The sequence below is a fragment of the Canis lupus genome, chromosome 38, assembly GCF_003254725.2.
Source record: "Canis lupus dingo isolate Sandy chromosome 38, ASM325472v2, whole genome shotgun sequence".
NCBI classification, from domain to species: domain Eukaryota; kingdom Metazoa; phylum Chordata; class Mammalia; order Carnivora; family Canidae; genus Canis; species Canis lupus.
Window position 1 is genome coordinate 23,022,117 of NC_064280.1, and position 25,473 is coordinate 23,047,589.

Genomic DNA, 25,473 nt, shown 5'->3' on the forward strand with positions numbered 1-25,473 from the left:
TGACCATGGAATAAGGGCCAGAGGTTAGCTGGTCAAAGGAGGTTGTAAGTCAGAGTGAACGTGTGCAGGTGTTTGGGGTAAGAGAGAGCCCAGCGTATTTTGAGAACTGGACGAGCAACAGGCTTGGGATGCTGAACCTCAGGGTAGGGGTGGCCAGAAATGAAGCCAGAGGATGGCACATGGCTCCATCAGTGAGGAGCTGGTAATCAGGCCAAGATCCTGAGAGCAGAGGGCCTTGGCTCACTTGACACCCATTCCAATCTCATTTTTCTTGCCTTACTTTTCTAGGTGACTGGCAGGTGAAAATACTCAAACTCCCTTGGAATTGGGAGGGCCGTGTGGACCTCAATACCGAGAACACGTGTATGCTGCTGCTTCGTTTTCCTTACTTTTCCTGCCTGGAAGGGCAGCCACGGGGCTAGAGGTCCCTGTGGGGAGGGGGACACAGGAAGACTTCCCGGATGGCATATGGTGGGGCCGCGACCAGTCCCTCCTCCAGGACGGCTTGCAGAGCAAGATGGATAAGCCTGCACTTGGTTAAGTTACCATGGTTGAGTTCCACACAGATGAATGCAAATCCGGACACAGGGAGCAAATAGTATGTTGTCCGCATGCCAGCTGACGGTTCTGTGTTAGAGTGGATGCTCTAGTTCCTTTGTGAAATGCAGTTTGGAGGGGGACAGGCCAGCTGTGGGGCATCAATGGGAGGGTTGCTGGAGGTCCAGGTGGGAGGGTGCAGTAGCTGGGGGCCGGCCTGAGGCAGTGGTGCCCGAGGGACAGGGGCGGACCTGAGCAGTGCTTGTAGGGGAGTTACCTGGACTTTAGGAAAACAAAGCAGTTGAGAGCTTTCTGGCTTGAGTCAGTGGGCAGGATGAGTGGCTTAATTGTTTACTTCTCTAAATAATACTGGGGTAAAAAAAAAAAAAAAAGCTTTTTCCTATTGAATACTTTTCTTAAAATGGTGGATGCGATGAATTTTCCCCATGTTTTTAGTCATGACTGTAGATATCTGGAGCTCCTGAATTCCTGAAATCTCTAATATATTAGTCTTGTCCATTCCACAGTTTGGGAATGATCCTGACACCTTGGCCCCCAAAACAGAGCCTTAAGAGGCAATTTGGAAACTGATTCACATACTCACTGATGTCTGGGGTCAAGTTGTCTAAGGCACTTAGGTTCTGAACCTCAGCCACCAACGCCCGTGCGTAGAGAACAGGAGCAGGAGGAGCGAAGCTGGCCGACCTCCGCCTGTTTCCTGGTCCTGGCAGCCGGTCTGGGACCCGCCCAGCAGTCTGCTTGCAGCCCCAGGCCCTGCCCATGGGACCTGAAAATCCCTCCGGGGATTGCCAAGCTCTGGGTGGATGGGACTCCCAAGTGAGGGGTCTGGAGAGGGGATACTCTGTGGGGCAGAGATGAGCACTGCTCTGGGGCAGGAGCAGATTCCTTCTGGGGGTGGTCTTGGATGAGAACCAGTCCTCATATTTACAACAGGAGGAATGACGGAAGCAGCCCAAGTGCCCATCCACTGATGGACGGATAAGGAAGATGTGGTCTATATAGATGATGGAATATCACTCAGCCACGAAAAAGAATGAGATCTTGCCATTTACATCAACGTGGATGGAACTGGAGGGTATTATGCTGAGCGAAGTCAGTCAGTCAGAGAAGGACAAATACCGTATGATTTCACTCATGTGGAACGTAAAAAACAAAACCAATGAGCAAAGGAAAAAAAAGAGAGACAAGTCAAGAGATAGACTCTTAACAACTGTAGAGAACAGAACACACTGATGGTCACCAGAGGGGCAGGGGTGGCGGGACGGGGGGAAACAGGTGTTGGGGATGAAGAAGGGCACTTGTGATGAGCACTGGGTGATGCACAGAATTCTTGAATCGTCATGTTGTACACCTGACACTAAAATAACACTGTATGTTGACTATACTGAAATAAAAAAATAATAATAATGATTTCTCCCTGCCCTCTCCTGGGGGAGTCAGCCTGAGGACACTTTCCTTCACACCACCTCCCTGCTGTATAAGCCCCTACAAAGCCTTGCCTGAAACTCCACATGAACAAATGGAACCAGTCCTTGGTAGGAGACATCAGAGGTGTGACCGTGTGGCACTTCATGTCGTTAGCAGTTGAGCCTAGCAGCGCCTATGCTGGTGGGATCGTTAGTCCTATCGCCCCGACCAGAGGGTGCCGGCATAGGGGTGCCTGGCGGCATGCTTGCCGAGCCCCACCTGCACCCTGGCTGTGGTCCTCTCAGACAGCAGTGGTCCTGAGGGGGCCTCTGGGAGGGCCTCCAGCTCTAGGGCCCTGACTCTGAAGTCCTTTTGGCTCCACACTGCTACCCAGCGGACATTGGATTTCCCTTCTCTGATCCTCATCAACATCAAAGAATGTGCATTGGGACTTTTTTTTCCATTAAAATTTATTGGCTCTTAGAATTAAACAAAAGGAGAATGGACTCATGATGGATGGATGCAAACAGAGTGAGCAGAGAAGCCTGAAAACAAAAGCAATCATGTTATCAGTACGTTTCTTCTCAAGTGAAAGGTAATCCATGTGATGCGCTTTTGGGGGGGGGGGCTGGACTGAAATCTGTGGGATTCATTTTTTTATGCTGCAAGTGTTTAGACATTTTTCAACATCCTTATTTATCGGTTTTTTATTACCGCTGTGACAAATAATCACACATTTGGTGGTGTCTCAGTGTGTGGCTGTGGAGATCAGAAGTCCCAAATGGGGGGCACCTGGATGGTGCAGTCTGTCGGGCATCGACTCTTGGTCTCTGCTCAGGTCACGATCTCAGGGTCCTGGGATTGAGCTCCATGCTGAGCATGATGCCTGCTAAGACTTTCTCTCCCTCTGCCTCTGGCCAAAATAAATAAATAAATCAGAAAAAGAAGAAGAAGAAGAAGAAGAAGAAGAAGAAGAAGAAGAAGAAGAAGAAGAAGAAAACAAAGAAGAAGAAGAAGATGAAGACAAAGACAATGATGAAGAAAAAGATGAAGAAGACGAAGAAGACAAAGAAGAAGGAGAAGAAGAAAAAGAAGATGATGACAGAGAAGAAGAAGACGAAGATGAAGACAAAGAAGAAGATGAAGACGAAGACGAATACGAAGATGATGACGAAGAAGAAGAGGAAGAAGACGACTACGATGACGTCGTCCCAAGTGGATGGGTCGGGGCTTTCCCAGCCGCTGCCGGCCGCCTGTGTTCCCTGCTCAGAGCTCCTTCCTCTGCCTCGAGGGGAACAGCATGGCATTTCCTCTTCCCTCCGAGCACCTGCACCAGGTGACCCCCCTACCTCAAGTCTCATTCTCAATTTAATTACACCTGCAAAGTCCCTTCTGCCACGAGAGGCGCCGTGTTCCCAGGCCTCAGGGATCAGGACACAGCCTGTCGCCCATCACACTCCCCCGTAGAAGACGTCACCGATTCCTTGAGGAAGAGGGCAGTTTTCTTTAGAAGTCTGGGCTGCTGCTAGCCAGCCGCCTGGTGCTTTCGTGCGAGGGCCCGGGTTGAGCCAGGGCAGGGGGCCGGAGCGGCTCCCCCACCCGCACCCTGCGGGCGGTGCACGACCCGGGCAGCACCCACGGGGCCCGTGGTGAGTTTGTGCGCTGGAGGGAGTAGCGCCGGTGTCAGGACCCCCTGCTCCAGGTGCCCGCCTCCCCTCCGGTTCCCTGCCCTGTCGCGGCTGTGACTCTGAGTCCGGGATGATCTCAGAGGGCCACCTGGGGAGATCGAGGCGTGCACCCACCATGCTCCTCCGGAGCCCAGGCCCTCTGCCCTCACCTGCCTCTGCGCGGCTTCGGGGCGGCTCACACGTGCCGCACTTCTCTGGTCCACAGTATTTCATCGTCGTCATCCGGCTGCATCTCCACATCCCTAAGCGCCCGGCTCCCAGCCAGAGCCCCTGTGCTGTGCGTGGCGGCGCCCACACCGGCCCCACAGTGGGAGCCTTACGTGGGAGGGGAAGCCTCCGAGTCTTGCAAGTCCCCCGCGGCAGTGTCCCCTTTCCACGCCTTTGCTGCAGGAGAGGCCTGTCATCAGCCCTGCTGGGGACGGGGATTCCTCCGGGGGACTTTCTGTGAGATGCTGTTGTCCCCGGTCCCACGCGGTAGCCACTGGCCACACGCGGCTACCGAGTGCTCGAGATGTGGCGAGTGCGGCTGAGAAATGGGATTTTTAAATTGAATTTAGTTTTCACGAATTCAAATTTAAATAGCTGCAGGTTGGGGCTGCTGCAATGGTCAGTATGGATCTGGATTCTTCCCCTGGGATGAAGGGAAATGCGCGGGGAACGTAGGCGGTGGTGTTCTCCGCAGACACGCTGGGGATCAGAGAGAAAGGAGATCTGTTTCCCATCCAAGGGTAAGATTGCATTTTGATTAGACTGAAGCGCATCCATAAGCCCTAAGTAGGTGCGCTTGCCTTAAGCTTAGACATTTTATTTTATTTTTCAAAGGTTTTATTTATTTATTCATGAGAGAGAGAGAGAGAGAGAGAGAGAGAGAGAGGCAGAGGGAGAAGCAGGCTCCTCGCAGGGAGCCCGACGCGGAACTCGATCCCGGGTCCCCAGGATCACGCCCCAGGCCAAAGGCAGGTGCTGAACTGCTGAGCCACCAGGTGTCCCCATTATTTTCTTCATTTTTGATGTGATTTATAGACTTTCTCTTCCGGTGGAAGTGCAGTCTGCTGACCGTTGCCACGTCCCTCAAACGCAGGTGTGTGGCTGCCCGAGCTCCTCCACTTTGTGACGTTTCCTTAGATTCTAGCCTAGAGAGACCCCCTACGGTTTCTCTTTATCCCTCACTTTACATTTTACAGGATTAAAAAAAATAATAATTCATGTTTCTCTGCACTTTCTTTCCCTTCTCACTTCCCTCTTTCCATCTTCTATGTTTTTGCTTTTACTTAATTATTTTTAAAGATTTTATTTCAGAGAGAGAGGGAGCGAGTGAGCACACATGGCAGGTGGAGGCAGAGGGAGAAGCGGGCTCGCCCCCCTGAGCCGGGAGCCCGACGTGGGACTCGATCCCAGGACCGGGATCATGACCTGAGCCCAAGGCGGACGCTCAGCCCCCGAGCCCCCCAGGCGCCCCGTCTTCTATATCTTCCGAGCGCCACATTCAGTGGTGCTTACAATCTACGAACCAGTAAAGAATTCCGAGCTCGGTCTGCGATGGCTTCTAGAAGCTGACACTCCGGAGGGTTCACACGGTCACGATTCCATGAGTGCTGGTCACTGCAGAGCCCCATCCCGTGCTGCGGCCACGCTCCCCTGCAGCCGGCCCTGGTGGCCCGAGGCCCTGCCCAGAGTTTCCGATCGCCCCCCTTTCCCGGCACAGTCTGTCTGGGCAGCCGCGAGGGCTCTGCCACCAGAGGCATCTCTTCCTCGGCGCCCCTTCGTTGGAGCCCCCCAGCCTTCGTCTCTTCTCTGCACGATTATCCCCCAGGTGGGCTGAACACCTGTCATCTGGGACACCCCCCCCCCCCAGTTCTCCTTGCTCTCCTAGGCTCCACTTTTTTTTCTTGGATCTTATATTAAATATATTTTGTCGGAGGCCGTCTTGAGGCAGTTTCCACGGGAAGAGTGTGGTATGGGGGAGGGGAAGCTCTGGCCCTTTACGTGCCTGGAAGTGTCCTTATCCGTGCTCCTGCTGAATGAATTAGCTCTCAAATTCCAAATGGTAAATGATTTTCGCTTTACTACTTTGGAGGGTTTTGTCTGTTAAAATTCACGTCTATTGGCCGCATCCGAGGTCGGTCCGCTTCTCGTTGCTGACCGAACTGTTTCTTCCTCCCAGGCAAGTTTCCGGATTCTCTCTTTATCCTCTGTATTCCGCAATTTCAAGAACTTGGGGCTGGCGGTGGGTGTTTTTCCTCTGGTTCGCTGTAGTGCTCACTTGTGGACCCTCTTAGTCTGGTAAATCATCTACCTAATTCTGGTGATTTCGTGTATTATTTCCTTAGTGATTATCCACTCCTCTTTCTCTTTCTGGGATTCATATTGGTTGGATAGTGGAACGTTGGAGTTGATCTTTTTATGGCATTTTTTTTCATCTCTGTGTTTAGGTTCTATTTTCAGAGAGATTTGCTTCATTTTATTTTCGATTCTTTACTAATAATTAATTTTTTTTTAAGATTTTATTTGTTTATTCATAGACACAGAGAGGCAGAGAGGCAGAAACACAGAAACACAGGCAGAGGGAGAAGCAGGCTCCATGCAGGGAGCCCGACGTGGGACTCGATCCGGGGTCTCCAGGATCATGACCTGGACTGAAGGTGGCGCTAAACCGCTGGGCCACCGGGGCTGCCCTTTTTACTAATAATTTTTAAGTTGGCAATGATACATTTCTTTGCCTCTGGTCCTCTGTTCCTTTTTCTTTTTTACACCTGGAATTTTATATCGAGTTGGGGGGGATGGGAGTTGAAAAGCAAGCGGCCCCCATACCGGGTCCCACTCAGCAGCAGCTTCCTGTTCCATCGAACATCCAGGTGTCATTGCTATGCACGCTGCACCGGGTGGAGGGATGGAATGTGGTGTGAAGGTCCCTTGTGCCCCCATCCTGCCACAGAGTACGTCTTGGGTCCCTGGGATGCAGAAAGCGCCGCTTTCACTCCTGCTCCTTGGGATTTTTGACGCCACATAGTGACACGGGTGACAAGCAGGAGCAGCAGCAGGCCCACGGATCGGCCAAGCCGGCGAGCTGCTCTGCTCATGTGTGGCCGCCCTGGTCACCTGCGCTGCTTTCCCCCAACACCCCTGCTGGAGGAGGCCAGGGAGAGGACGTGGAGGCCTCGGCCTTCAGTGAGTGGGGGTCCTGGAGGCTCTCCGGACTAAATCCATAGCTAAGCCCTATTAAGGCTGCTCTGAACATTTTAAGATTCTGGCTGGGGTGGGGGTGCGGAGACAGCTCATCCTGCAGCCACCCCAGACCAGCCTTCACAAGGCTCAGTAAACCTGCCACCTGCCGACCTGCAGAATCCGTCTCCTTGGGTGTCTCCTCGCCCGCCCGCCACCTGCGGGGGTCACTATCAACTGGTGCCAACCCCCTTCTCGGTGTATGGGATTATAGGGCCTGAAACGACAAGTTTTTCCTTTCTAAGGTCTTTTCTGCTCTCTGAGGAAGCTATGCTGGCCCAGAGTTACTTTTCTCCTTTTTTATCTTGATCTTTTCCTTCATGTTGCATTCTTTCCCAAATATATGATACCTGAAATATGCATCATATTTGATGATAAGACCACATAAAACGCCCAGTGTGAGTGTATGTGTGTGTCCATTGGCGGGCTTTTGTGTTTGGCTGAATGTGTGTGGAGCCAGCCCTTGGCCTGGAATCCGTAGGTAACAGGATCTGAAGGGTCCTCCCACCTCCCAGCAGACCTCAGGGAACCAACATTACCACTAGATCCTTTTGTTCTCCCTATTTTGGTCAATTTCTTTAGGAAAGTGCCCATTGTTGTGTATTTATTTTTGGTCTGGATGTAAGATGTGTTCCTACCAACCATTTGATCAAAGGATTAGAAGAGGGGTTTGCTGGGGGTGACACTGTTATTTTCAGGGTCCAGTTTCCAGTGCTGGTGGTTCCCGGTCTTGGGGGCAGGCTGGCATCTTTCTAGAGCTTTCCTGGGAAGGTTTTCTCTGTCAGCGGCTGCCGCTCCTCTCTTACATGCTGGAGGCCATGGCTCCCTTTGCCCAGCTCCAGAATTCCTCATTTGCTTGTTCCTCCTCTAGAAATGTTTAGAAATATTTCATTTGCTAATAGCTCCCCTCCTATTCTTGTCATCGTTGTGGGTTTATATAATTTTTGTTCTTTTAACATCTTTTTGATGTGGCCTTGGCAGGCAGAGCAGATAAACATTTGTGCACACTGTGCGATTTTGAAAAATCCTCTGTATGTCTTGTTTTCCCCCCCACTTGACATTTTGAAGATTTTTTGCATTAAACATCTTTTTCTTGTGCAGGTAATACATGTACATATTATAAAATTCAAGAGGCCCAAAAGGGCTGTACAGTAAATTTCAGTGTCTCTCATTCCTGTTTCCTAGGCATCCAATTTCTTGTGTGTCCTTACAGAGGTATTCCATGCAAACATATTCTTCCTAATTAAAAACAAAATGCAAGCAGAGGCACAGAAACACATTGTTTCACACCTTTCCTTTTTCACTTGCCAGTGTCTTGGAGTTCATTTCATATTGATACAGCATAGAGCTTTTAAAAAATTGCTCTTAATTTCTGCAAAGTGTTTTACTAATGAATACATTATAATTTATTTAACATTTCCTTATGGGTTAGCTGTTTTTTTTTTTTTTTTTAACTGAAGTGTAATTGGCCTACAATACCCTATTAGTTTTAGGTTCTTACAGGTGAACTTGCATTGTCCTCTGATCTTTTGCTTTTATAAACAAAGCTACGATAAGTTTCCTTTGATGCGCGCTATTTCACACGCACATGTGAGTAAATCTGCGGTAAATTGTGGGTCGTGAAATTGCTGGTCAATTGTCAGCTTTCTTAGGGGCAGGCGTGGTGGTGTGTGTATCAGTTATGATCACGAGCGGGCCCGTGTCTCCACACTTGGGCCACTGTGCCGGTTAAGATCTAATCAGAAGCCTTTCCAGTTGTTTAAGCAGAAAGTGTCACACTGAGACTCGTTGGTTATGAGAATTGTTGAGAAGAGAATTAAGGCAGAGGGAATGACTAAGGTAGAGGAGGCAGCAGTTACAAGGAGGAACTGGTGAAGATGTCGGCATCGGTAACATTTAGAAGCCTTTTGTTTCAGCCGGGCTGTGACTCGGAGGAACCCTGTGGACCAGGACCAGACAGGGGAGGACGGCGCGCTAATTGGTTCGGGACGGTTCTCTGAGAGGGCGAGAGGTCATGCGGACTCTTCGGGCTTTGCAAGACGACTCAGCTGGCACAGCGGTCCAGCGCCCACCAGGCTGCAGGTGGAAAGAGCTGGGGGTGAGGGTGGCCACAGGGAGGCCGAGGGTGCGCGGCGAGGCCCTGCTTCTCCGCCGCCTCCTATTGGCTGAGCCGCGGCAGGTGCCTTGCGCAGGTGCCTCCTGCAGGTGCCTCGGGCAGGTGCCTCCTGTGGGTGTCTCGGGCAGGTGCCTCGCTCAGGTGCCTCATGCAGCGCTCGCACGAGCTCCGCCTCCACAAGCTCCGAGCTCCGCAAGGGCCAAGGGCTGAGGGCGAGCGAGGCGGCCCGGCTGGCGGGGTGTCCGTGAGTCCGTGCATCGTCCAAGGCGCCGCCAGGTTGCCTGCATGACAGGTGAGCGCTCAGAGCTTGTAGGTTTCTGTTTGTTTAGCATTTTTTCTTATTGGGATGGAGAATAGTTCTCAACGTTTAGAATTGCCTTTCCTTTTTATGACCTGTCTTTTGATCTGTTTTGCTTATGTTTGTTTCCTTGCTTATCGTGTTTGTTCTGCTTGAAGTTTTTTTTTCCCCCCGAGCATGTTGTGAGTTGATGATTCTCAGCTATCTTTTGATATATGGCGGGTTTTCCATGTGTGCGTTTTATTTTTAGAGTTGAGAGTATCAGTATTTGCTTTTGTGACTGCATGGTTTTAGCTCCGCTTTAGAGAGAACTAACTTTGAGAGTGTTTTGCCTTTTTCCCCCCCTAGGGCTTTGATGGCTTTTGCTTTAAAACTTAAATATTAGATTAATTCGGAATTTTTCCTACTATAAGAAGTATTAACCTAAATGTCTTTTTTCTTGCTTTACTATGTAGTATCCCAACGCTGTTTTTGGAATAATCTGTATTTTCTCCACTAGTTTGAAAATTCACCTTTATGACAACTCCCGTATGGCTTTCTTTTTTCTTTTCCCCCCTTTCGGGACTTCCAAACCTGTTTCATTGACATTCACTTCTGTACTCGCTCCACACTGTTTTATTTTAGCTTCATAATGTTTAAATATGAGTACTACTTCCTTTCCCTTCTTAGAATCTTGTTTGTTCTTGATTTTCCTTCCATAGGAACATAAGTTGCTTGTCTAATTTTAAACTGTTTGTAGTTTTTTTGGGATTACATAAAAACAGACTAAGAAAGTGCTGACCTTGTTCTAATGAGTTTTTCTATGTATAGAACATGGCACCTTTCTGCATGTTTTTCTTCTATTAAGCATATTCCAAGGTGCCTACTTGGCCTGCCCTCCCCCTCCCCCAAACCCCGCCTTATTTGCAGCCATATGCGACTTTGTGTCTTCCCACCCAGGTTTTATCGTCAATGCATGTAGCTCCACTCTATATTGTCCAGAGTTAGGGATCTCGTGGGATTTTTTTTTTTAAAGATTTTATTTATTCATGAAAGATACAAGCAGAGAGACACCAGCTCCCTGCAGGGACCCCGATGCGGGACTCAATCCGAGGACCCCGGGATCACAACCAGAGCCCAAGGCAGACACTCAACCACTGAGCCACCCAGGCTTCCCAGAGATCTTGTGGTTTTATGGAAGATGAAATTCGCTTTTTTGTTCCACTTTCCCCTGTTGCTTTTGGGTGATTCATGAGAGCATAAGGGGAACTTACTCTCTTGTTAGTTAAAGCTCTGATGCTACTTCACTTATGTGCTCACTCTGGGATCCCATTGTACTGATTGCAAGAAATCCAGTTTCTATCCCGGTATTTCTGGGGAAGTATGGAACGAGAAATAGTACCTCAGGTGGAATCTGAATGTCCTTCCCGTGTCAGCAAGGCGTATCCTCCAGTATTTCTCAACCACTCTGCAGATAGTGTTTATTTCGAGGCCAGCACCTCTTAGGGTGCTACTGCTTTCACCTGTCCCACCTGTTTGCAAGCTGAGTGTTTCCCTGGGGCACAGGAGGGCCTCCCAAGGAACAACAGGAACAATGATTGCAGAGTTTCCTCTCCTAGAGTTGTGCCTGAGACTATGCCAGGGGTCTGTAGGTTCTCTTCCTGCTTTCTTTTCTACTTTCCCCTTTCACATATCAAGGAAAGACCCGTCTGGTGCCCAATCTCCATTTTTGGTGCATTGGTCTGGGGCAGAAAAGCATCTAGAGAGCAATGCAAAGTGCTGGTGATGAGCGGGTGAGCGGGTGAGTGGTCGTGGAGATGGGTAGCTACTCAGGTGGTTCCAATTCTCCAACTCAGGTGGTTCCAGTTTGCTTTCGTTAAAGCTGAAGCCTGAAAGGGCTTGTTGGTGGACAGGTAACCTACTGTTGACTGATTATATTGTATATAGCTTGTGAAAGAGTAAAGAAAATGAAGGACATCGCTGTTATAAAGCTTATATGTGCATCTATTTATATGAGTAGTTGTCTCAAATACTTACACTAAAGAGAATAAAATTGGTAAACTTGGTCTTTAGGAATGAAGAGTGTCCGTGTATGTGTACTAATCATTTTTAAAACCACATCTATCATTAAGAAACACATTTCTTTCGGAAACCTATCTTTTAAGATCATCAAAACCACATACAAATAAAAACTAGAATTATCTACAAGAAACTAGTATTTAGGTTCTTGCAGCCACTGGAAATAGCCTATTTTCATTTTTGTTGGAGAGACTTACAGGGTGATCAATAAAATACTTTCAGGCATAAAATTTACATTATGACAGTTCTTCAGGGGAAATGGAAGGGAAATGAGTTCTAGGAGGAAAAGGAATGGTGTGAAACTTTTGACTATTAAAAAAAACTTGTTTATATATTTAAATGAAGTATGTGAAATGTCAATATTCTGTAGAATGTATTTAACAAATGATGTACGTTTTAAGGTGTCAGTATTTGTAACCTGCTGGAGATATGATCTGTGTAATTATTTAAACATGATGAGAAACATTAATTACCAAGTCAAAAACATGTGAAGGCACATAGATTTCCACCCTCCACCCGAGTTTTAGGATTCTCAAGCAAAAAAATCCAAACCTTAAAACTCAAAAAAGCAAACTGAAGGCTATTGCCCTAAACATTCACTGTAAGCAGATGGCTAATTGTAGCCTCAAACCTTGAGTATAAGAATGAACTAATGAATTTACAAGGAAAACAGACCCCAGAGCTAGTTGGAGTTTCGGGACACCTACTATTATGTATGGGTGTCCTGTTGGACTCTTCCTTCCTTTATTTGGGCTTTCTCTATATAGAGGCTCCCAAGCTCATCCTAAAGGAAGGGGGGGTCCCTGCTGCTACCTCAGGAAGCCCCTTGAACCCAAGCCTTTTCAATCTAGGACCTAGCTCCTAGAAGCACAGGGATATGGAATAGCTTCCCACCTTGGGTGAAGTCCCTTCGCACCTGTGAAAACTTACCCATCTGTTGGGTTACCAGCGTGACTACCCATTTCCTGAAATGGGTAGCTGGAATCCACCCCAGTTCTTCCCCTTTGGGCTGCCTGAGGTCTGCCCCCTTAGGTTTATCAAAGGCTACAGAGCAGAACATGGTAGATGTCTGTATCCTCGACAGCCTCTAGATTATACACTGATGGTGTGGGGTGAAAATCTGGCCAGGTGGGTCTTCTCCTTTCCTAGTGATGAAATGTTATGTTTGAACATCTTATCCTCTTCCTAGTTTCCGTCATCCTTCCCTCCTTCCTTCCCTCCTTCCTTCCCTTCCTTCCTTCCTTCCCTTCCTTCCTTCCTTCCTTCCTTCCTTCCTTCCTTCCTTCCTTCCTTCCTTCCTTCCTTCCCTTCCTTCCTTCCTTCCTTCCCTTCCTTCCTTCCTTCCCTTCCTTCCTTCCTTCCCTTCCTTCCCTTCCTTCCTTCCTTCCCTTCCTTCCTTCCTTCCTTCCTTCCTTCCTTCCTTCCTTCCTTCCTTCCTTCCTTCCTTCCTTCCTTCCTTCCTTCCTTCCTTCCTTCCTTCCCTTCCTTCCTTCCCTTCCTTCCTTCCTTCCCTTCCTTCCTTCCTTCCTTCCTTCCTTCCTTCCTTCCTTCCTTCCTTCCTTCCTTCCTTCCTTCCTTCCTTCCTTCCTTCCTTCCTTCCTTCCTTCCTTCCTTCCTTCCTTCCTTCCTTCCCTTCCTTCCTTCCTTCCTTCCTTCCCTTCCTTCCTTCCTTCCTTCCTTCCCTTCCTTCCCTTCCTTCCTTCCTTCCTTCCTTCCCTTCCTTCCCTTCCTTCCCTTCCTTCCCTTCCTTCCCTTCCTTCCCTTCCTTCCCTTCCTTCCCTTCCTTCCCTTCCTTCCCTTCCTTCCCTTCCTTCCCTTCCTTCCCTTCCTTCCCTTCCTTCCCTTCCTTCCCTTCCTTCCCTTCCTTCCCTTCCTTCCCTTCCTTCCTTCCTTCCTTCCTTCCCTTCCTTCCTTCCCTTCCTTCCTTCCCTTCCTTCCTTCCCTTCCTTCCTTCCCTTCCTTCCTTCCCTTCCTTCCTTCCCTTCCTTCCTTCCCTTCCTTCCTTCCCTTCCTTCCTTCCCTTCCTTCCTTCCCTTCCTTCCTTCCCTTCCTTCCTTCCCTTCCTTCCTTCCCTTCCTTCCTTCCCTTCCTTCCTTCCCTTCCTTCCTTCCCTTCCTTCCTTCCCTTCCTTCCTTCCTTCCCTTCCTTCCTTCCTTCCTTCCTTCCTTCCTTCCTTCCCTTCCTTCCTTCCTTCCTTCCTTCCTTCCTTCCTTCCCTTCCTTCCTTCCCTTCCTTCCTTCCCTTCCTTCCTTCCCTTCCTTCCTTCCCTTCCTTCCTTCCCTTCCTTCCTTCCCTTCCTTCCTTCCCTTCCTTCCTTCCCTTCCTTCCTTCCTTCCTTCCTTCCTTCCTTCCTTCCTTCCTTCCTTCCCTTCCCTCCCTTCCTTCCCTTCCTTCCCTTCCCTTCCCTTCCCTTCCTTCCCTTCCCTTCCCTTCCCTTCCCTTCCCTTCCCTTCCCTTCCCTTCCCTTCCCTTCCCTTCCCTTCCCTTCCCTTCCCTTCCCTTCCCTTCCCTTCCCTTCCCTTCCCTTCCCTTCCCTTCCCTTCCCTTCCCTTCCCTTCCCTTCCCTTCCCTTCCCTTCCCTTCCCTTCCCTTCCCTTCCCTTCCCTTCCCTTCCCTTCCCTTCCCTTCCCTTCCCTTCCCTTCCCTTCCCTTCCCTTCCCTTCCCTTCCTTCCCTTCCTTCCATGGACTTGAATAATAAAACAGACCTAAACACTAAGAATCCTCAGCAAGAAACACAAGGGAGATGAATTTACCTATTAGAATACACTCTGCAGAGATAGAGATGTTAAATGTCACGTGCAATTTATATCCTTTAACCACATGACCTGGTCAGCTGAAACCTTTCACGTTTGATTATTTCAACCTGTTTTCCGAGTTCAGTGGAGGGCTTAAAATAAATCGGTAAATTGAAAGGACCTTCAGATGATCTAGCTTCCCCCCTCCTCCCTCTAGAACTAAGGGTGGCCTGTCCCAAGAAATTAAGTTTCTTTTGGGAACTCTTGTGAGGGACTGCATTCCAGACCAACCAAAGAGGACCTTGTTTCGGTGTTCAGTTTTCTGGTTGCTCCCACTTGGACATCCTTCCAGTTCACCAAGCCAGAAAACCCCAGGACTTGCCCATTAAAGCTTCTCATCGGGTCCCTGCAGACTCTTATCCTGAGGGGCAGATTCTTACGAAGAACTCAAGATGCACACCTGTGTTTGCTGTGGTGCTGGGTGTTTGCCTTGTAAAAATATTAAGGTGGAACAAGGTGATACATGCATTGGTTTTTAATTGTCCGTGAAGGTGAAACCAAAGAACCGCAAAATTCCACAACCATCACTACTAACCCCGTTTACTGCTCTAGAGGTATTTTAGGACTTCTTCCTATATCCTTCTAGGATCTCTTCTCCCTAGTTTCTTAAAACCTAGAGTGCAGATATTTTTCAGTAACTTTCTTAACCTCCATACATTTTGGAGATCTTCCCCCAGCGAATGTAAACGCGGCTAGCTCCCTTTAAAGATTGCCTTAAAGTGTTCTGTAACCTGGAAGTGATCTCAAAGCTCCCCTCTTCATACACCCACTTCCAATTTCCTCATAAGTTCAATTAAAACTTGTGCACAAATCTTACATGAATCTTTGAACATAAAAATTTTCCTTTGCCTTTTATTCCTGATTTTTAAAGAGTATCTTTTAGACTTCAAACCACTCCGACAAGTTCATGGTCAGTGATAGGTCCCAAATCTTTCCTCCGTATCTAAGGTTCTAGTGAGGTGTTCAGGCTTACACGAGTTAACTCAGGTAGCCAAATACATCCATTCTATTTTTATTGTTTAAAAATGTATTTATGAGAGCTACACAGAGAAGCAGAGAGACATAGGCAGAGGGAGAAGCAGGCTCCCTGCAGGGATCCTGAGGTGGGACTCGATCCCAGGATCATGACCTGAGCCGAAGGCAGATGCTCAACTCCTGAGCCACCCAGGCATCCCTATTTTTGACTCTTTATACCCCAAATCCTAAGTCTATTTTTTTTTTTAAAACTTGTCTATATGGATAACTTTGGGACTGTGAGGTTGGATAATGCTGTATCTAAACTGATAGCTGAGGGCGCTTGGGTGGCTCAGTCAGCTGCGTGGCCTGCTCCTGGTTTTGGCTCAGGTCATGATCTCAGGGTCCTGGGTTGAGCGCCCTATGGGGCTTTGTGGGAAGTCTGCTTCAAGATTCTTTCCCTCTGTTGCCCCCCTCCCCATTATGCACTCTCTCTGAAATAAATATTTTCCTTATGTTCATCTGTTTTCTTAAATTCTGCATATGAGTGAAATCATATGGTATTTTTCTCTGACTTATTTTGCTTAGCATAACATGGAATCAAAGGGAGACAAACCATAAGAGAGTCTTAACTCTTGAAACAGGGTTGCTGATGGAGAGGTGGGGGGTGCTGGGGTAACTGGGGGATGGACATTAGGGAAGGCACTTGAAGCAATGGTACTGGGTGTCGTATGCAACTGCTGAATCGCTAAATTCTACCTCAAACTAATATAGTACGTGTTAATTTGAATTTAAAAATGCATAAATGCTTAAAAATTGATAGCTGATTGCGCCAATACTGCTTATCGAACGCTTTTTCTTACAAATCTGAATGTGACCTTTTTATATTTCTGGGTTTCTGTGCTCCATTGATCTACTTGTTATGGCCCCAGTAATCTATGCTTGATAAGAGTAATAGGTAATACCTGGTAAGAGGAGTCCCTACATTTTCATTTTTCATAGTATTTCTTAGCTTTTTGTTAAAGATCTTATTTACTATGAGTTATGAACAGAAATGTTTTTTTTTTCTTTGCTGTGTAGCTGGCCACACTCATTGTCATTTGTTTTGTATTTTCTTTTTCTTTTTTTCTTTTTTTTTTGCAGACCAGTTTTAGATCTTCCCATTTTTACTATAGTAGTGCCTGTTGTCAGATTGCTAGAGAGTTTGAATGGTAGGAGTGAGCAAAGGCCTGTTTCATTTCTGACTTGCAAATACACTTGATACTGAAATATTTTAAGCATCACAAGTTTACTGTTAAAAATGCCTCTCAAATGATCTTGTACATTGCTAACTTGCTAACTTAAAAGAATCTAAGTTTTATTCTTAGTATAGCTATTTAATGCTCTTTTTGCTTTGTTAATGAGGCAAAGTATTTGGACACCCTCCCCCCCCCCCAATTAAACCACTCTTACATTCTTTAGGATGAATACTGCTTGGTTATCAAGTATAGATTTTCAATATACCAATAAATTTGATATTTACATTTTTATATTTGTGCTAAGGTTCATGTACACCTTTCCTGTGCTCTTGTCTAGAATTTGAATTGTTGCATTAACATTACAAAATAGATTTTTCTGTTTTCTGAGACTGTCATTTTCTTTTGGGAATGAAATATTCATTATCTAGAACTTGCCTGTAAACCATCTGGGACCAGTGTATTCTATGGAGAATGGATCTTTGTAGACTCCTCAATTTCTTCTATGGTATTAGTCTTTTAATACTTCATTCCTCTCTCCCTGCTTCTGAAAGCTCCTATTCTTAGCAATTGCCTAATTCTTCCAGACTCATCTTGTTGGTATAAACTTATATGTATATTCTTTGTAGTTTTGTCTCTTTCCCCATTCCTACTATGGCTTTTTTCTTTGATCTTATTGCTCTTTTCCAGTAACCCAAACCTTTGCTCTTAATACGTGAATTCACTAGCTTTATTTACATTTTAATAATTGGCTTTTATCTTCATTACTAGTTCTATGCATTCTTAAACTGAGCTTTTTAATTCAAAAACTTGAATGGTTTTTAAATGCATTCACAACTAAAAATTTTTTCTGTGTATATACATCTCAAATGTTGTGTGTAACTCACCCCGTTTTAAATTTAAATTACAATTTTGATTTTAAAGCACTATTTTTGGGAGGCAATGGAAAGTCTACCCAGACTTCCAAGTCAATTGTATTATAGCCAGTGAATAGGACACATGATGTCAACTTTTTGGAATTAGCTGAGATACACTTTGTGGCTGCTGCATGGTCCAATAGGTCTGTTCTTACGGATACGCATTCTTGGTTGTATACAAGTGTAGGCATGTTTAGATATATGCCTGTATGTAAATTATAGATCTTGGGTTTAAATCTGTTTTCTGAAAATATACTACTACATAGTTGATTGTTGATACTAGATTTTAAATGTTACCTCAACATTTAACGTGATGGAGGTGTTAGCTAACGCTACCATAGTAATCACACCACAACATATGCAGCAAGTCAACACGTACACCTTAAACATGTGCATTATATATCCACTTAAAAACTGGTCAATTGACTACATAACTAGCAACATAGCTTTTGTTAATTTCATGATTATTTCTGAAAAATATCAATATAAGATATTCTAGCATAAGACGTCACCTTCTATCATGAAATATCCCCTTTTAAAAGCTTTTGGTCTTGAATTCTACTTGAATTCTCACATTGGTCTAGTTTTCTTATTTGCCTAGTGTTTTCTTTTTTTGGGGGGGGGACTTTTTTTATTATTTTTTTAATAAATTTATTTTTTATTGGTGTTCAATTTGCCAACATACAGAATAACACCCAGTGCTCATCCCATCAAATGCCCCCTTCAGTGCCCGTCACCCAGTCACCCCCACCCCCCGCCCTCCTTCCCTTCCACCACCCCTAGTTCGTTTCCCAGGGTTCGGAGTCTTCCATGTTCTGTCTCCCTTTCTGATATTTCCCACTTATTTTTTTTCCTTTCCCCTTTATTCCCTTTCACTATTTTTTATATTCCCCAAATGAATGAGACCTTTTTTTCCTGGTCATTCTGTCTTCAGTTTCTCTATAGATGGCATGTAGTTTCATTAACATAATCAGAATCCTTAAATTTTAAGACTTTTATCAAACAGCACACCCAGTATCCGTCATCCCATTGCATGCTATCTAAAATTCTATATAATTCCTTCCCCCTCCTTGCCTCTTACTGGATTGACAAGATTTTATCTTCATATTTACCTCTTAAATCAGGAGGTTAGCATTCTGTTCCTCAAATGATAAATGTTTAAATACATAAGAATCTAATGCCAAAAAAATTAATGACTGGAATTTAACACATTAGCTAGTTTTTCATTTTCTAAGCACTTCAACCACTTCTATTGCTGTTTAGACTTTGAGTGCTAGATGATTTTTAAAATTCTACAATCAATGGAGCTGAAATCGTAGGTACTCAGACTCCATTATAGAGTGAGGAGGTTAAGAAAGCCTTTCCCTGAAAAGCAACAGTGGAATTGGGTGGAATTGCCCCAAACGACCATCTGAACACTGTGTGTGTGTGTGTGTGTGTGTGTGTGTGTGTGTGTGTGTGTTGTAGGCTTTTAGTGAAGTTTCAGAGCTCTTACTCAGGAAAACTGAAGTCTGAGAACAGGAGCGTGTGGTGCTCGTGCCCAGGGCTCCCATGGGCTGTGCACCTGAGCCTTGCTGCCCCTCCTGGAAGAGCCAGCCTTGACCAGCAGCCCGGTTGGGCCTGGGCTCCACGGGGAGTGCATGGGGAGGGCCGGGCTCCCCACCACCCTGGGCTGGGTCCTGCTTGGGGCAACCAGCAGCCTCGCCGGGAATTTAAACAAGAATGCAGAATGCGAGGCTGCCACTGCGGGTTCGGTAAGGCCTCTGCAGCTGCGGTCTGGACGGCTGCGTGACCAGGCAGCGGAGGCTGGAGGAGGCCCGAGTGCCTCCACACGGCTGCCCAGTGGGAAGCCCGGCCATCCTGGTGTGGGCTCAGCCCGGGTGTAGACCCCTCAGCGAGCTGTAGTGGTGCGAGGCACCTGAATGCAAGCCCCAAGGGATCTGTGTCCGAAATGAGCTGTTTGCACACAGCGGCGGCCTTAGGACTAAAAACCAGGGGACAACACAAGAGCAAAAGCCAGAACCACCAATACTGAAGTTGGGACGTGCCAGGTAGACTTTGGATTTAGCCCACAGGAGTTACTAAAATCCAGCCCTCGGGGCGAGGTCAGACGGAGTGTGTCACCTGAGTAAGGAAGCCTGTAAAGACACCCAAGTGACTTCTACTAGGAGAGGAGTGGACGACAGATCGTATCTGTCCCCAGAAGCTGCACCGAGCAAAGATGTCCATCAGCTTTATTTTTTTTATTTTTATTATTTTTATTTATTTATGATAGTCACACACACAGAGAGAGAGACAGAGACACAGGCAGAGGGAGAAGCAGGCTCCATGCACCAGGAGCCTGACGTGGGATTCGATCCTGGGTCTCCAGGATCACGCCCTGGGCCAAAGGCACGCGCCAAACTGCTGTGCCACCCAGGGATCCCAGCAGCTTTAATCAGCAGGGTGGAGAGAAGCTCCAGCATCTTGATAGAATTAAAGGTAAAGCCTGATTCAGTGACCCCATGAGCATCTCTAATAGAAATTTGTGTTCTTCTAACTTCTACTCTGGAGTCAGAGCAGAGAGTCAAAAGCAAGAGTGGATCTGGGGGGAAGAAAAGGAATCCACCTTGCAATGCTGGGGTAGGTAGATGCTAGCCTGAGTAATGAGCCTGGAAGAGACGTGCACGCCTCAGCCCTCTGAGCCTCCAAGCTTGCAGGGGGCACTCGGGGTGGGCCCGGGGCTCAGAAGTGGGTAGAACCCATTAGACAATAGCTCCGAAGGCCCGCCCTTGAAAGCCTGTGGATCCAAGGGGCACAAACTCCACGTGAGAGGAACCAGGAGCAGGGCCCCTCCGGGAGACCGAACATCTCGAAAGCGTAGTGAAGGAGGTGCTGCTTGTCACCTACAGGGGACAATACAACTGATAGCAGGTGTCGCTGGCTCTGAGAAAGGGCAGGAGTGGGGTGGCTTATGGTGCTTGGAGGAAACACTGTCACCCGAAGTCCACAAGCAGTGCGCGTGGGGTGCTAGACGTTCCCAGGCCAACAGTCACTTCTAAAGTCACCTGCAAGGGCGTTCGTTTCTGGACCCTCTATTGTGCATTTCGGACCGATGACCTCCTTGAGTTACTGCAGCTTCGCGGCACGTGTGGCTGCTTGACAGGCCGGTCACCCTGTTTCCCGTCCCCCCACCCTGTACTGTTGGTGCTCCGGTGCGTTAATTTTCCAGTGAACATCTGAACCCGCTTGTTCTAAAATCCTGTTGGACCTTCGGCTGGAACCTGACTGACTGTAGTGCTTTATTTGTAGGAACACCCCCCACCCCAGCTCCTCCCCAAACCCCTCGAAAGCATAAGTGACATGAGGACTTAGGGGAAGGAAACCGGAGTAACATAGGATAAAATTAGGGTGGGGGGGGGCAGAGGAAGGCTAGTGGCGGCGACTTTCCTGGTTTCTTAGCAGCGTCCGTGCACCTGCCCCATGTCCTTGCCACTAACGTGACTCGGGGCTGGGCCTGTGCTTCCCGCTCCCTCTTCCACATTACTGGGGGAGACTGTCCCCATCTCCCCTCGAGTCCCATCTGCCCCTTGGTCAGCTGGGAGCTGGTGGCAGGATCTGATCTCTGGGGCCCCCCGTGGGAGGCCACCCGAAGTCCTATGCGTTTCCTGTGTCTCAGCGTCACCTGCCACGGTTTCTCCGGGTCCTGCGGTTGTGCCGCTATTTGTCTAGCTTGCTGTGGGCCTTGTGAATGGATGTCACAACTTCTGCACCACCTCTTAGCCTCCCTACTTTCCAGCCCGCCCTGCCCCGCCCTGCCCCACCCCGCCCTGCCGGGTACATTTGGAGGGCTGATATTACAGCTCCTCGTCTGCCTCCTGTGGTTGTGTCCCATAGCCTATATGCCTCAGGATATTACACTGCAGTGAAGCTTAAATTTCCATTATCTGTTGACTTTTGTGGGTGCAATCCGCTTGCACCCCTTGAAGATCTCCGTGTGTTAAATCCCTGCTCTCACAATTAGCTGTTTTCTTGGGTATAAGTGCTGTCTATTGAACTTGGGGTCTTTCATTTGCTGGCCTTCTACAAATATCTTACGATCATTGGCTGTTTGCTCAACTTTGAGTTGAGGTGCCTTTTGGGGCTGCTCTATTTATTTTTGCCATGTGATCATGGAAGGAGGTGGCATGTGCTGCTCCGTGGAAGGAGAGGGGAAGAATGGGCCATCAGGTACTGCTACCCTGTTGATAGTCTAGAGCAGAGAGTCCCTGTCTTTCCGAAGTGCCGGACACCGGGATGCTGGCCTTGTCTCTGCGCCAGGCCCTCCTGCGTGGTGCTTCCTGCCATCATGCAGGGAGGGGTGTGGTGGGGGATGTCTGGCTCCTCACTCCTGCTGGCACCTTGATGAGTGACCCTCCAAGCTGGACTGGAGCACCCTCCTCTCCCTCCAGTCACGACACCTTCATGCTGTCCTCGCAGTATTGTGCAACGGCGTTCTCTCGGCCTGTGGTTTGTGTTTAGATCCAATTTTCTGCTTTCAGCTGTTCTTAAATGGTGATGTAAGAACATTCTGGAACATCTGAGTGGTCCCTCTTCTTGTGTCACTGCAGTATAAGGTGGGAGAAGAAGACTGTAAAGTCAACCATCCTGGAAACTGGTTTGGGATGATTACTAAAAATCTAAAAACCAAGCAAAATAGTTGAGTTGCATATTTAAATTTTAATAGGCCTGTTGAAAAATACTCTTAAGAACTCTTTGCTCTACTTTCTTTTCTTTTTCTTTTTTTTTTTTTTTACCTGTCTTCCTTTAAATTCCTTTCACTGTGCTCCAGAATAGCCTGAGGGTGCATTTATCCAGCACTTATTTGTGCATTCAGCAAAGTGTGTGCACGTGCACACATGGGGAATCCTAGTCTGAGTACTTTCATTTAATACATTTCTTTCCATGTCACTTCATATAAATCTTTTTTCCAAAGACTCTCTATTCCATAATATGAATAAGCCATAACTTTTTCCCTCTATTTATCGTCAATTAAGTTCACTTACTTACAGTTCAGCGGATGTCCACTGAACATCCAAAATTCCAGCTGTACTACTTTATAAGTGTGAACACACTGATCTTTTCCAGCATCTGTAGGATCTCTAAATCAGATCTTTAGAGGAATAAGCTCATATAATGAAATGCTTAGCAGAGTGGCACCTGGTAAATCCTCAGATGCCAAACCATCATCAGAGGAACTGCTACCGTTGGGTGATGGGGAGTTAAAATTCAATGGTCCATCTAGTGGGGGGCATGAGAGGAAGAATAGCTCCCCACCCCGATCATATGGCCCTGTAAGTTGTGTAAGTCCTCTGAAGAACATGCACTCTGCAAACTGTAAGAGCTAGGAGAAAGCAACAGCCCAATTTAGGTTGGGATTATGTGGTCTGGGAAAGCGATCCCTGAGGAAACTGGATCTAGGGAGACTGTAGGATGGCTGAGGTAGCAGGGAAAGTGTACTGGGGAGGGGACGAGGGTCCTTCCAGGCAGGTGATCCAGAACTGTGAAGAGGTGGGTTATGGGCAGAATTCTATTCCTCTCAGAATTTACATATTGAAGTCCTAACCTTGTTATCTCAGAATGTGACTATTTGAAGATGGGGTCTCGCAGCAAAATGTGGGCCTAAGCCAATATGGCCGATGTCCAAGGAAGAGCGAGGACTCGGACGCACTCGGAGGACCACACGAAAACACAGGACGAAGCCAGCCTCTGTAAGCCAAGGACTGTGGCCTTCCAAGGAACCAACTTGACCGACCCTTGACCTGGGACTCCTAGCTTCCAGAACTGCAGGGAAATCCATTTCTGGAGTGCAGCTGCCTAGCGTGGGGTCCTTATTCTGGCAGCCCTAGCCAACTCCCGTGGAGGGCCCCATGTCTTCACCCAGCTGCTGGCCACCTTTGTGTGGCTTTGTGGCAACTCCTTGCCTTTCCTTCTCCCTGTTCTTGATCTGCCCCCTCAAGTAGCCCTCTTGTTTTCATGGTCCTAGCCCTTGGAGGGCGCTGATGGGTGTTTCATCTGAACTTTAAGATCATTTTGTCAGGTTTATTGATTTCCCACAAACCTGATGGAGCCCAGATTACTGCTCCCCTAGTCCGCACTGTGCTACCAGGCGCCTGCCAGCTTGTACTAACCGTGCTTTCAGGCCTGCTATCTTCCCATAGCTGCTTCTACCAGCTTCTCTTGAGGGCCTGGGTTTTGCTCTCTGAGACCTCTCAGGGTTCGTTAGCTGGGACGGACACCGTGGGAGTCGGAGCGGCCCTTGACAGCCCTCCCTCCTTCCTGACCTTCGAGGCTCGTCACCCTTGGTATTCAAGGTGGCTCTAATTTCACCCGACAGATGTACCGTGCATCAACTTGTTTGCTATTACAATACGGAATGTTCTTAGACCTGCATGTTCGTCCGTCCTCCTCCAGCACGTGTGTTTATCACAAACACCTAGAAGTAGAATTGCTGGGAGGCGGGGCAAGATGGCGGAAGAGTAGGGTCCCCAGGTCACCTGTCCCCACCAACTTCCCTAGATAACTTTCAAATCATCCTGAAAACCTACGAATTCAGCCTGAGATTTAAAGAGAGAACAGTGGCAAGGCTGCAGTGATAAGAGTTCACGCTTCGATCAAGGTAGTAAGATGGAAAAAAAAAATAAATAGAAGTAGAATTGCTAGATTAGGTGCTATGACTTAACATGTTACTAAATATGGCTTAATTGCCATCCAAAAAAGCTCTAAACGGACATTCCTGCTAAAAAGGCATGTAAGTAACTCTTCTATTTCCAGAATTTCCCATCTGATATTTTCTAACTTTAAAGGTTTTGCCAATATGAGGGGTAAAAGGTTCCATCTAACTGGTGTCTTTATTTCACACCTCCCCGATTTCCAACAAAGCTGGGCATCTTTCCTTAGGCTCACTGGTCACTTGTATTACTACCAGGAGGAGCCTCTTCAAATTCCTTTCCCATTTTCCTTTCCTATTTGTTCTCTAATTTCTAGCTTTTTGTATATTTTTAAGATTTTATTCAAGATTGGAGCAGAGGGGGAGGGACAAAAAGACTCCACATTGAGTGCAGAGCCTGATGCAGGGCCAATTCCAGGACCCCGAGACCATGTCCCGAGCTGAAACCAGGAGTCAGATGCCCAACTCGGCCACCCAAGCACCCCAAACTTTTTGCATATTAAAGCAATTTTTGTTGTATCTGTACAGAGTATTTTCCCAAGTAGATCAGTTTTTAAACTTTTCTTTTTGCAGCTATAGAAAATTCAGATTCATTTATGCAGGTGAGGAATAACTGAACTCTACATCTGAAACTAATGTACTGTATGTTGGCTAATTGAATTTAAATAAATTCATTCTTAAAAGTGTATAATATTTAGTTTCTCTTCAGACTCAGATTATATTTACATTCTTAAGAAAAGCTTACCTCCTTCTGGATTCAACTTATGTATGTTGTGGAAGGAGAGCTAACCTTTTTCCTTCCATGGATAGAAAATTGTTTAAATACTTCTACAATAATCACATGCAGTTGGCTCTGTTTCTGAGACTTTCAGCTATTGGTGAACACTTAGAGCAATAATATAGTTGTTTGCTGTGGCTTCATAATTCGATACTTACCAGGCTAATTCTCCACTTTCTCTTTCCCACATTGTACTGTGATTCTTGTACCTGCTTTCCCAGGTGAATTTTAGAATTAGGTTGTGGTGTGTGGCCTTTTCTTTTTTTTTCTAAAGTGCAACAAGCTGTTGAACATTTTGACTGGTATTTTGACTGTACTAGTTACTTTATTTGTAGGAAATAAAATCCACTGTTCTTCCTAAAGCATAAATCTTAACACAGGAACTGTAGGGAAAGGAAACCGGAATAATTAAGAAAACTGAAAAAGAGGGTTTGGGGGGAGGGGAGGAAGGCTAGTGGCGGTTAGTGACTTTCCTGGCTTCTTAGCAGCATCCGTGCACCTGCCCCGTGTCTTTGCCACTCACGTGACTCAGGGCTGGGCCTGTGCTCCCCGCTCCCTCTTCCACATTCCTGGGGAAGACTGTCCCTGTCTCCCCTTGGGTCCCGTCTGCCCCTTGGTCAGCTGGGAGCTGGTGGCAGGATCTGATCTCTGGGGGCCCCCCATGGGAGGCCACCCAAAGTCCTATGCGTTTCCTGTGTCTCAGTGTTACCTGCCTCAGCTTCCCCGGGTCCTGCAGTTGTGCTGCTATTTCTCTAGCT